Below are 10,929 nucleotides of genomic sequence, written 5' to 3' on the forward strand. Positions count from 1 at the left end.
TTTCTAAGTAGCTGCCACAAAATAATAGTATATTGATCAAGTGAGAGGGTAAGTGTGAAGAAGGCAGGGGATGGCAGGTCTTTATTTTACCTGTGAGACAGAATTGATATCCCTAACCTGATGTTTCTGCCTTTGGGATAGGAGGCTGTGGGTTTATCTGCCCAGCAAGCTTGGATGTGCCCCAGGACATCCCCGGGAGTGTGTGGGCTGTGTGCCTGCCTGTCCCCTGGGAGCCAAGCGTGGAGATGTGTCCCTGTGCTCTGAGGCCAGCTGTTGCAGCAGGACGGCTCCTCTCTGCTGTTAGCAGCCTCTTCCTGTGAGCACAAGCACTTGAGCAAACCCCCAGCCTCACGCTTGCTGGGATTTGCCCAGATCCACTTTTAAGGGAAAGCAGCAGCTGAGGATGTGAGATATTGCTGGCATCTGCCCTGTCGGGTGCGCAGCTCCTGGGAGTGTGGGGCTGCCTTCTTCCTGGGGGTGAATCCTGCAGCAGGGGAGAGGCATCATGAGTGGGAAGAGGGCTTCAGGTTTCATCAGGCCCCAAAAATCTAGCAAAGGAGAAGCCTTTTGTTGGCTGTGCTGCTCTGTTAATCCTGTCGCTCATGGAAACACGGCCTTGGGTCCACATGCTTTGATGCTTGCCTGGTTTTGGAAAAGCTTTATAAAGATACAGTTACTGGCCAACACAAAACTTTATGCATTTGAGCCAGATTCAGTTGATTTAATAAATGGAGGTGTGTGTGTTTTTGTTTTCCCTTCTGGAGCATTGATGTGATTCATTCTGACACTTTTGAAATGAATTACGTTGTTTTTCCAGGCTTGGGTCACAGAGATGGATACTGATTGCAGCACCAGAGTGGAAGGTCTGTGATCCCTCTGCAATTCCTTTTAAGTCTCTGCCTTTTTGATCTAGTCTCAACAAGGGTGGCTCTGCCTGAGGATTGTATATAGCTCAGGAAGCTGGTTGCTCCTTTTGAAGGAGGGAGGTGCTGGCTTAAATTCCAGCACCAGAATAGGAGGCTGGATCTCCCTTATGTTGGGCAGTGAGCGAGCTACAGAGCTGTTGGATGCTCCCTTTGAGCCTCTTGCATTTTACTGTCTAAAATACTTGAAAATGCATTTAGTTTGGTCTCATTTTGCTGTCCCATACCCGGTTATCGTTTCAGCTGTCTGGCATGCTCTTAGTTTTCTGTGATGAACTCCTGTCTGACACCTGTTGCTACTGAGTATTTGCTGCATTCCTCCAGCGAAGGTTGGGGGGCTGCAGTGTCAGCAGGAGAAGCCATAAGCATACATGTACCGTTTGGCAAGCGTGGAGCTTTGAAAAACACGGCAACAGTTTGAAGCTGCGCCCAGGTACAACCACCTATTGTATTCCATCACTAAGTGGGAGGTGATCCCATTACCCAAAGCCACAGGACCTACAAGGGGGTCCAGGGAGAACCCTGCTGAAACGAAACAAGGGAATTCAGAACTAACACACTGGAGCCGTGTTTTTTCCTGCGCCAGTGAGGTTGTGGAACTCTTTGCCAGGGGAACTACTTGGGGACAAGAATGTAACCAGATGCAGAAGGCAACTGGGCTGTTAGGCAGTTATTGGAGTTACTCAAATTCATAGTGAGTTTGAGGGAGTAAATATTCCATTTCACCATGCATTCTTCTCCATCAAGATGCTGCAGAGGCTCTTGTGCTCTCTTCAACAGGTGATCACTACCTTGGTCAGCCCACTTGTCTGCTTTGATTCTCCCTTGTTTCACTGTGTGTTTAAGGTAACAAACCAGAGATCTGCTGCCGGCAAATTATCAAGGTGTTCTCTTCAGGCAGCAATGCTGACCGTGTACAACCTAATTATTCTAAAGCACCTAATTATTCTATCAGTGATTTGGCGTTGTCAGTGTGAGGTGCTTTTGATACAGGGAAGCAGAGCTGGCTCCAAGGCGTTGGCAGCTCTGGGACACAAGTTTCTGTGGAGGAACTGCACGATAAATGGTTAGGTCAGCATGTTTGCGGCTGTCTTGGTCAAATGAGGTCCTCTGTGAGTTTCTCAGTATAGACATATAGCTGTGCATTTCTGTTAGCTTTTGTCTACAGCTCAGAAAGGGGAGCGAGTCTTCCCAAAAGCTCTTTAAGACAAAAGGTTCCCCTGTCCTTGGATAGGCAGGGGGAAGTGACTGCAGGAGTGTGACCACTCCTCAGTGCTGGATTTACAGCTGGTGGGAGATGAGGTGTCTGCCTAACACCAGGGCTGGCTTATGGGCACAAGTGAAGGGCTCTGCCAGCCTGAGGGAGACAGTGGGTATGCTTAAGGAGGAAGGATTTGCCCTTTGGCTCTTCCAAGTGTGGTGTGAGGCACAGATAGGCTGAACACAGGATATCAGTAGTGCAGGCTGAAGTCAAATGACTTCAGAGGAGCAGGCAAGGGAATGAATATCTGAAAACGCAAGTCTGATGCAGAGGATTTGGTTATGGGAGGGCTGAGAGAGCACGTTTGCCCTTTACCTGCATGGGAAATGCTTGAGAAAGGCTGGGGGAAGTGTGTGTACATGCACCCTGAGCTGGGAGGGAGGGGAGGCAGCAACTGGTGTGCCACTTATAGCCTCTGGCTGACTTAGCACTTGTGCCCGGTTGCCCTCCTGCTCAAGGTTTTCTAATTCTGTCCCAGACCATGTCAGCGTCCTCCAGCAAGCAGCAGTGAGACATACAAGGCATTCCTCGGAGCCCTGAGCATCTCCATCCCCCTTGAACAGCAGGAGGGCTGCTGGGGGGGAGAAGCAGCCCCCTGGAGGTGATGGTGGCTCTGCACTGCATTCAGCTCATGTTCAGCCTGTTAGAAACCCTCCTGACATCACTATTCTCCAGGGAAGAAGTCAAGTTGCCCAAGCACTTTGTGTAGTTTGCTTTCCACTGCCCCATAAAAAACCTGATTGTTTTTGGCCTTTATTTACCCTGTGGTTGTACAAGCATTGGCTTGTAGGTTTCAGAGTGACTCTGAAATGCAAATGCCTTGGAAAAATGCATCCGAAATATAAGTGAGCAGCACTCTCAGTATATCAAATCCTCAGCAGGCCTCCTTACCGTAGGCCCTGAGGAATGCTGTGTGGTTTTAGATGTGAAGATTAAACACACTATCATATTCAGGTCCTGGTGCACTCTCACGCACAGTGCTGTGAAAACAATCTGTACGGTTGTTGTCTGGCTGGATGCAAATGAGCATCAAGCATTTGAGGAGCACTTTCTTTCTCATAAATCACTCAGCCTCTGAGCATCCTGTGTCTCTTAGTGTATTTATTGCTACCTTCAAAGTAGCTCTGCTGGAGAATTGACATGGGGAGGCAGTGGAGACATTTTGCTTGGGGATTTTGGGCATCTGAGACTATTCCGTGTCTGGGCAAGGCACACCCTGGAGGCAGCCCAGCTGTAGCAGCTCAGTGGAGTCTACGCTGTGCCTTTTTGTCTGGCCTTCTGGCCAGCATTGTCACCAGCTTGATGCCTATGGACTTGCTTCCTCTGGTAGCATCAGCTGATGTTTTCTGATGACACCGCATCCTCTTACCCAACAGGATTTTTGTTCCCTCTGTCTGACCGCAGATGGGAAGGAGATCTCCAGGCAGCAGGTAAAGGAGCCTTACCTCAGAAATGTCACAAGAGGATGATGTGTGCTGCATGGTGACCTTAACGGCAGCAGGGAGGCTCAGCAACCCATTGTAGAGCTATCTGGGAGACAGAGCACACACTGAGCTGCTTTTGTCCCAGCACTGCCACATGCCCTCTCCTGGACACACCTGACCAAGCCACTTAAAGCTATCTGTGATGGAACTTGGCCTTTGTGTTGAGCTCTTCTGCCTTCCTTCTGCATGAGAGAACAGCCCTTGGTAAGGTCCTGAAGTCATCACGGCGAAGCTGTGAGCCTGTTTTTTGGGGAGCAAGAATGTATATGTGCGCAATGCCTCTCCTCCAGGATGTCAAATAGCTTTGCTGGCCTTCTTTAAATAGCCTGCTGCTGCTGTCCCCCTTATTTAGTTGTAGGGAGAGAGGTGACACAGTGATGCTCAAGAATGTCACTTTGCTTCTCGTGTGACCGATGAGATCAGAGGTTGTTAGCAGGAGATTCACAGTGACCCTCACTGGAAGCGTGGCTGGGGGGACCCTGTGGCCATGGGGGCACTTCCAGCATGAAGAAAGCTTTGTGGGAGGGCAGTTGGCAGTCAGTGCAAGCTGCCTCTGCCTCTACTTAGAGCAATCTGACTATTGCATTGAAAGCTGCTGCTCCCTGTAAGATGCACGTATTCAGGGCTGTGGCAGTTCACCTGCAGAGTGCGGTAGGAGCAAGGTCTCAGTCTGAACCACTTCTGCTCAAATAGGCAGCCCCAAGGTTTTTTTTCTTGCTTGTTAAACTTCTGTCAAAGGCTGTTGCTTTGCAACATGAGATGGCTTCAGAGCTGCCAGTGAGTAACAGATGACATGCTTCATGGAGGCTGTTATCTCCAAAGGTAGTTCAGAAATGCCTGTTATCTTAAAATATTTTTGTCCCAAACTCATCTTCCCTGGGCGGCTTCATTATGTCAGTAGAGCTTCAACAGTTGCCCATGGGGTGCACATTTGCAGGTGCAACTTATATTTTTAACCCTTTTCCTTGTAAGTTTTTCTTCCTTTTTTTTAATTCCTAGAGCCATTTCAAACCATGTGAGTGAGAACACAAGTGCAGCTGGACCTGGAGTGCCACAGCTGATTTAGATGAACGATTGTGGAAAGAGCTATTTGAAAAGTCAGTGGTAAGTACATTGAAGAAGTCATTCCTTCTGTAGTTTTGAGGACTCCCAAGTAAATGGGTGACAGACTGGGTGATGGAAGACATTGCTGCCACATCCACATGCAAGAGTATCCTGGCACGTACTCCAGGTCTACGACCTCCTTAAAGCAGTTGTACCACCTTTTTTTTTCTTTTTTCTTTGCTTGGAAATGGCCACATAGGAATTATTTATCCCTCCTTTCTGGCAAACGAATTTTAGTTTCTGGAGTTTTCAAGGGTAAAGATAACTATTTGAAATCTGGACCATTTTGGTGAACTAGTAGACCACTGGGTATTTTTATGTCCTGAAGCTTCATCGTTAGTTCTCATCAGATACTTTGAAAAAAAATGTGTCAAGTGAATAGATCTGCTGAAGACAGTTGCCAAAGGATATAAGACGTTTCAACTAAATTGAATCAAATTAGAAATTCAAGTGACTGCTCTGTAGTGTTTTTTCTTTATTCAGGTTAAGAGTATTATCCACAGAGGTAGGAATTGAGTCATTTTTGCTAAATCCAAACATGCTTTCATCTCTTGTGTGCAGATGAAATGCTGCCTGCTGGTATTTACCTGCTTTTTTGATTGATATTCTGTGATACCTGCACAGTCCTGGGAGAGCAGAATGCTGGTGATGTTTAGCAACCAACGTGGTGAAATGAAGCGCAGGTAGTTTCAACGCAAAGGATCTTCCTCTACATTTGTAATCTCAAATACCTCATAGCTTTAGCCTCCCCAGGGGGATGATAGGATGTTCCCTGGCAGGCTTCGTGCTTTGGGACGTGGGATCCACATGATCCGTTTTGTCCCCAGGTGCTGTGTGGAGCATTTCTGGCTGGCAGGCGTTGGCCACAGTTTCATTTTGGCTCCTCTTTATCCGTGACGTGTTATCTGGCAGAATTCCTGTGGCGTGTGGAGTTGGGTCTCTTTCCTTGTAGATTTCTAAAGTAAACAATTTAGCTGAATGTTTGAATACTTCTGACTAGCAATAGCACCAAGCCATATGCGCTGCGGTGACTTGAAGCCAGTGCTTCTCTTCCAGAAACTGCTATGAATTAATTTTGTGTGTTTGATTTGCCATTGTGAATCTTACACACAGATGATGATTGAAGGCACTTCCTAAATTATTCTCTTACTGTGTTTACGTGAATTGAATTGGCAGGGTCAAGGAGCTTGCTTAGAATCAAGTTATAACCTTTGGGGGACTTGGCATAGGGTCCCCTGACTTCTGTGATGGTGCATAGGATTTCATACTATGATAAAATCCTGTTGAAATAATGGAGGATTTTGAAAATCAAAGCATCTGGAAATCTGTCACTATGGGTGGAACTTGGATCTAACCTTCACACAGTTGGATCTGTCTCTGAAGGGATAGGAAGTACTGTGTTGTTAACCTCCAGCCAGTGCCTCCCTCCTCCCATGTTCAGTGTCAGTTTAATACAGCTTCTGAAGGATAGGTTGGAGAGGGGGACAGCTCTATATTTACAACTGCCATGCTTACCAGCCTGGGAGGTATGAGTTCCATCTTTGTGCCTGCTGCATTTGGTATTTGATAGGAGTTAGTGCTGGGAGTATCTCTTCCATTTGTGCTTTTTATGATCATAAATGGAGACTCTAACCCGTTTTTTATCATGAACTAGCCATAGGGCGCTAGGGCTTGTGCTCCTTTGGACCATGGCTTTGGAGATATTCCCTGAGGAAGTTTCCAGTGTGGCTGTGGGCCCTGCTGGGTTTTTAAATTTGCATCGTTTCTTTCCTTTTCCTCTTTTAAACTTCTTCCAGTCCTCTTTTAGTTGTCATTGTTGGCGGTGAGGTTTTTATCTCCCCTTTTGAAAGCTTCAATTTCCACAAAGATTTTATATGGTGTTGTTATCACTGTAAGAATGTCAACAGTAACTGTAATCAAGTTGGTCTGCTGTGTACTTCAATGTTTAATGCAAGTATTCTTCTTGCCCTTGGCTGCTACCCTTGGCTTTCCTTCCCGAGGGTGCTAAGCACTGAGCAGTATTCCTGATGTGTTGATTTAGTAGATCTACCACCTGCACAATGGAGTTAAGAACAGACATTCCCCAATTCCTAATTAACTTGACAAAAGTCCTATAGCCTTGTCTCTCCAGAGGGGAATAGAAACCCAAAGCCACAGCACAGTTGTGAGTGCTGCTCTCCTGAGCTCGCGCGCTTGCCACAGCTGGGGATTAGGCAGCTCAAGAAAATAGTGCAGCAAAAAGTGGCACTGGCAGCTCTTGGGATGAGATGACATCTGCCAGGAGAAACGTGGTTTTGGCAGCTTCCACAGCTGAGGGTTGTTTTTCCTCATAGTGCACTCGTGCAGACCTGCTTTCCCTGTTATCCTTTGCTCGGTAACGAGGATGGTAATTGGTCTTCACTGGCCAGAGATTTCAGCAGTTGTGAGTGACTTTCTGAGACCAATTTTGCTTTTTTTTTTTTTTTCTTCTCCCTTTTCTCCATTTAGTAAAAAATAGCAGCCACCTTTCATGGGTTTTTGAATTGAACGTCTGTCCTCCTACTCAAAGTGTCTCAAATCACTTCACTTTGGGAATCTGTTACTATGGATGGGTTTTTAAGTGGTGAGCAACAGCTGCCTCTGCTCCACGTGACGTTTCTGGGGCCACACAAACATGTAGTATGCTGTTCATTGTGAGGTGCATCGTCAGGGTTCAAAAAGAAAGAACGTAATGGGAAACAACCATATGGGGAGGATAAAAACCAAGAGGTGAATGGCCACGCTTTCTGGTAGGTGGGTTCAAGGCATGGGAAGAGCTGGAAAATTGTTTGAACAAGAGTGTGGTACCCTGCTCGTTGAAATGCTATCACCTCTGAAGACTTGGATGTTGGAATGGTTTATCTGTGGCCCGGCACACCTTTCCTTTCCTTTCTGAGCACAGGGGGCCTGAGTTACCATCCCAGTGCCTAACAGCATGCGCTCATCCCTTTGGAAAGCACAGATGGAGAGCCTGCTGCTTCTAGCTCAGTTTAAGAAGGTCACAATTCAGTCTGGTTTCCAGTTCCGTTTTGGATCAGAGGGGACCCCCATTATGCCTTATTTCTATTCGTATTTTATTTTTTGCATGTGTTGATGTTCCTGCCTTCAGTATGTTCCTGAAGGACAAAGTTTGCTTTCCCGCGGCCGTCACAAACTGCCATTTGGATTTTTCTCTCTCTCCTTTTCTCTCAGCCTGAATTTCATGCCCATGCAGAGCTCCTAGTCCTGTGTCACATCTAAAGGTTACGTCCAGTGCTTTAGCTGGAGCTGCAGGAGGCATGCCCAGCAGGCAGCCAGGGTGCCTGCCCCGCTGTGGAGTAGATGGCCAAGAGATCCCTGCTGTTTTTAATAGCTCTCTGACACTCTTGGCCAGCAAACGTGGCACATTTCATTATAACTCAGTTTCACGCAGGCAGGTGACCTTTGCGATGATGAAGTTAAGCATCTCAGCCTTTTGCCATCTTTTTAAAGAGCTGGTGGCAGTTTCCTTGCTGTTGGGCTGTGCGTCCTCAGAGTTCATCCAGGGCATAGGCTTACGTGCTGGCGGGGGGCAGGGTCCTGATCCACTTCATAACGAATCACACTCTGCCTCTGCTTGGTTCCCTGGACTTACCTTCACAGTGCACATCTTCTGTGAGCTTCCAGTGCTGGGCAGCTCAGGGTTGCCTGCTCAATTTCAGGATGTGGGAGAAAAACCAAGCAGTGAAGTGACAAATGAGTTGTTGGAGGAGCCCCAGCTTGGAATTTGCAGCCAGGGGAAGGAGACCTGTCTGCTGAGCCTCAGCCCAAGGGAGACACATCCACTGAAATATGTAAGATGATCCTAGGGGTCTTCTGCAGCCTTCATGATTCTATGCTTCTGTGCTCTCAGATGTCACCTCCAACTTGTCTGAGTTTCTTCCCTTTGGATGGAGTTCCGACGTGTGGAGAATTGTTGGTGCATCGCATTGAGACTTCCTAGGCTTGAATCCAACCTGATTCTCCCAGTTTTAAGGGAGCCCCCCAGGTTACCTTCAGTAGGAGTTTGAGATAGCTCCAATTCAGATCAAGAGCCATAGCAGGATGGCAAGCACAGCTTCCATCACCTGAAGTTTCTCAAGGTTTCAGTTTGTCTGCACGGGCACAGCACGAACTTTTTGATGCGCGTCAGTCTGTGTACAACTGTGGTACAGCCCTCATTTCTGCTGTGTCCTGCAGAGGCTTCCACTGGAGATGCAGAGGTTCTGGGGTTACACATGTCATATTTAAATCTTACAGCGAGGAAAGCAAGGAGAGAATACCAAGATGTTTCTTGTGAGGAATGTCTCTTAATTCCTCCCTCACTGAAATAGCCCATCACAAATCAGGGAAGTAAGCACTTAAAGCATTGCTCCTCTCTTTCACAGAGCAGTAATTCAACACTCGCTCATACAACACAGAGCCAGTGGTGCTCAGTGGTGCTGTGGTCTCCCCCTCGCTGGTGGGAACGTGCCTTAAAGGAGAGGCAGTTGTAATAAAACTCAGCCAAATGGTGGAAACATGATCAACTCCTCGACCCGATCGGAGCCAGCAGCCGCTGAGTGGAACATTTGCTCTTGCTCTGTGTGCAGCTGCATGCTGCAGTGTAACTATTTATGGGCTAGACTCCAATGGGATTTATGGACGATGAAACACTACCAACAGATTTGATTACTGCCTGAGATCACTGCAAATGCTGCAGCAAACTGCAACAGCCGCAAAATGAGGGCAGTCTGACGCGTGTCCTGCCGGTGAGAAATTCCCCAGCAGTGAGAGGATGGAGCTAAATGGCTCCACACAGGCGCAAGATTATGTTGCCTTCTTAAGGCTTCTGCAGTTGTTTTGAGCACCTCTGGGCCTCCTCTGTCACTGGTTATCTTCCTCACTGAGAGCAAGCTGAGCTGCATCTTGTCATCCACGCAGGGTGTAAATGGCATGGTGTCTATAAAATGGCCTGGGTTGAAAAGGACCACAGTGATCATCTCGTTTCAACCTCCTGCTATGTGCAGAGTTGCCAACCAGCAGACCAGGCTGCCCAGAGCCACGTCCAGCCTGGCTTTGGATGCCTGCAGGGATGGGGCATCCATAGCCTCCTTGGGCAACCTGTTCCAGTGCATCACCATCCTCACACTGGGTCCATTCAGAACAGTGTTAAGATTTATAACCAAATCTGCTGTATTTTCTCCCTGGAAGGGGTGGAGGAAATGCACGGCATCTGAGGGTGCTGGGCTGGCTGTGAGATTTTGTGTTTGGCACAGAATGGTAAAATCAAATGGCTCTTGTATCCCAGTTGGATGCTATATGAGGTGCTTTATTCCTCTTCTCCCATCTGCTGGGTCTGCTTCAAATCTAGATTACCCTAATATTGAGTATGAGCCTGGTTTTTGGGCTCTCCCAGGATGCTTTTGTCCAAGAGCAGGAGAGAGGGCGTAGTTTTCCTTGGGCTAAGGAAGTTTTGCCTTGATCTCACACTGTATTTTGCCTCCCCCTTGCTGCGATACAGTGAACTGGAGTCCTGAAATGACCCAGAGTAAAAGCTACTACTCTTCTTCCTCAAAAAGAGCAGCACGAAGGCAGCAGAAACAGGTGGGGGCAGAGATAAAACAGAAGGACCTTCAAGCAGCTTTGCCACAGGAGAAGGCAGTAGAGACCACCACACTAGGAGTGAAAGCTGGCTTGAGCAGTAGTTGGGAATATAGAGCCTTGTGGGTGATGCAGAAGCAGGCTCTGCCTTAAATCAGCAACTGTATCAACAGCCAATTTGTCCTGTTCTCCCCTGAACAGCTTCTAAGGGAGCAGTTTTGATGCTGGGATACTAGAAACCCTGCACAACCCAATGATGTGATGGTTTTCTCCAGGTCTCAGAGCAGCTGCCCAGATCTTCATGCTCACCTCTGCTTTCAGAGGTAAGTTGCACCAGCGGGGTGGTACTGGGTTGGTGATATTTGTCTCCAGACCCCAAATGCCACATTGGTGGTGGTCTCAGCATGACTATCAGTGCAGTGAGCCTCACTGCTCTCCGTCTCACCACTGTCTGCACAAAGCATTGCCTGAACCAACCAGTGTCTCTTCTGCAATAGCAGCCTATGTAATTCTCACTTGGGAGCCAGGAAGAAAGCTCTCTGAAGCCCTTAGGCAAATG

The sequence above is a fragment of the Lagopus leucura genome, unplaced genomic scaffold, assembly GCF_019238085.1.
Source record: "Lagopus leucura isolate 7727_CA_CO unplaced genomic scaffold, USGS_WTPT01 Super-Scaffold_100012, whole genome shotgun sequence".
In the NCBI taxonomy this organism is placed as follows: Eukaryota; Metazoa; Chordata; class Aves; order Galliformes; family Phasianidae; genus Lagopus; species Lagopus leucura.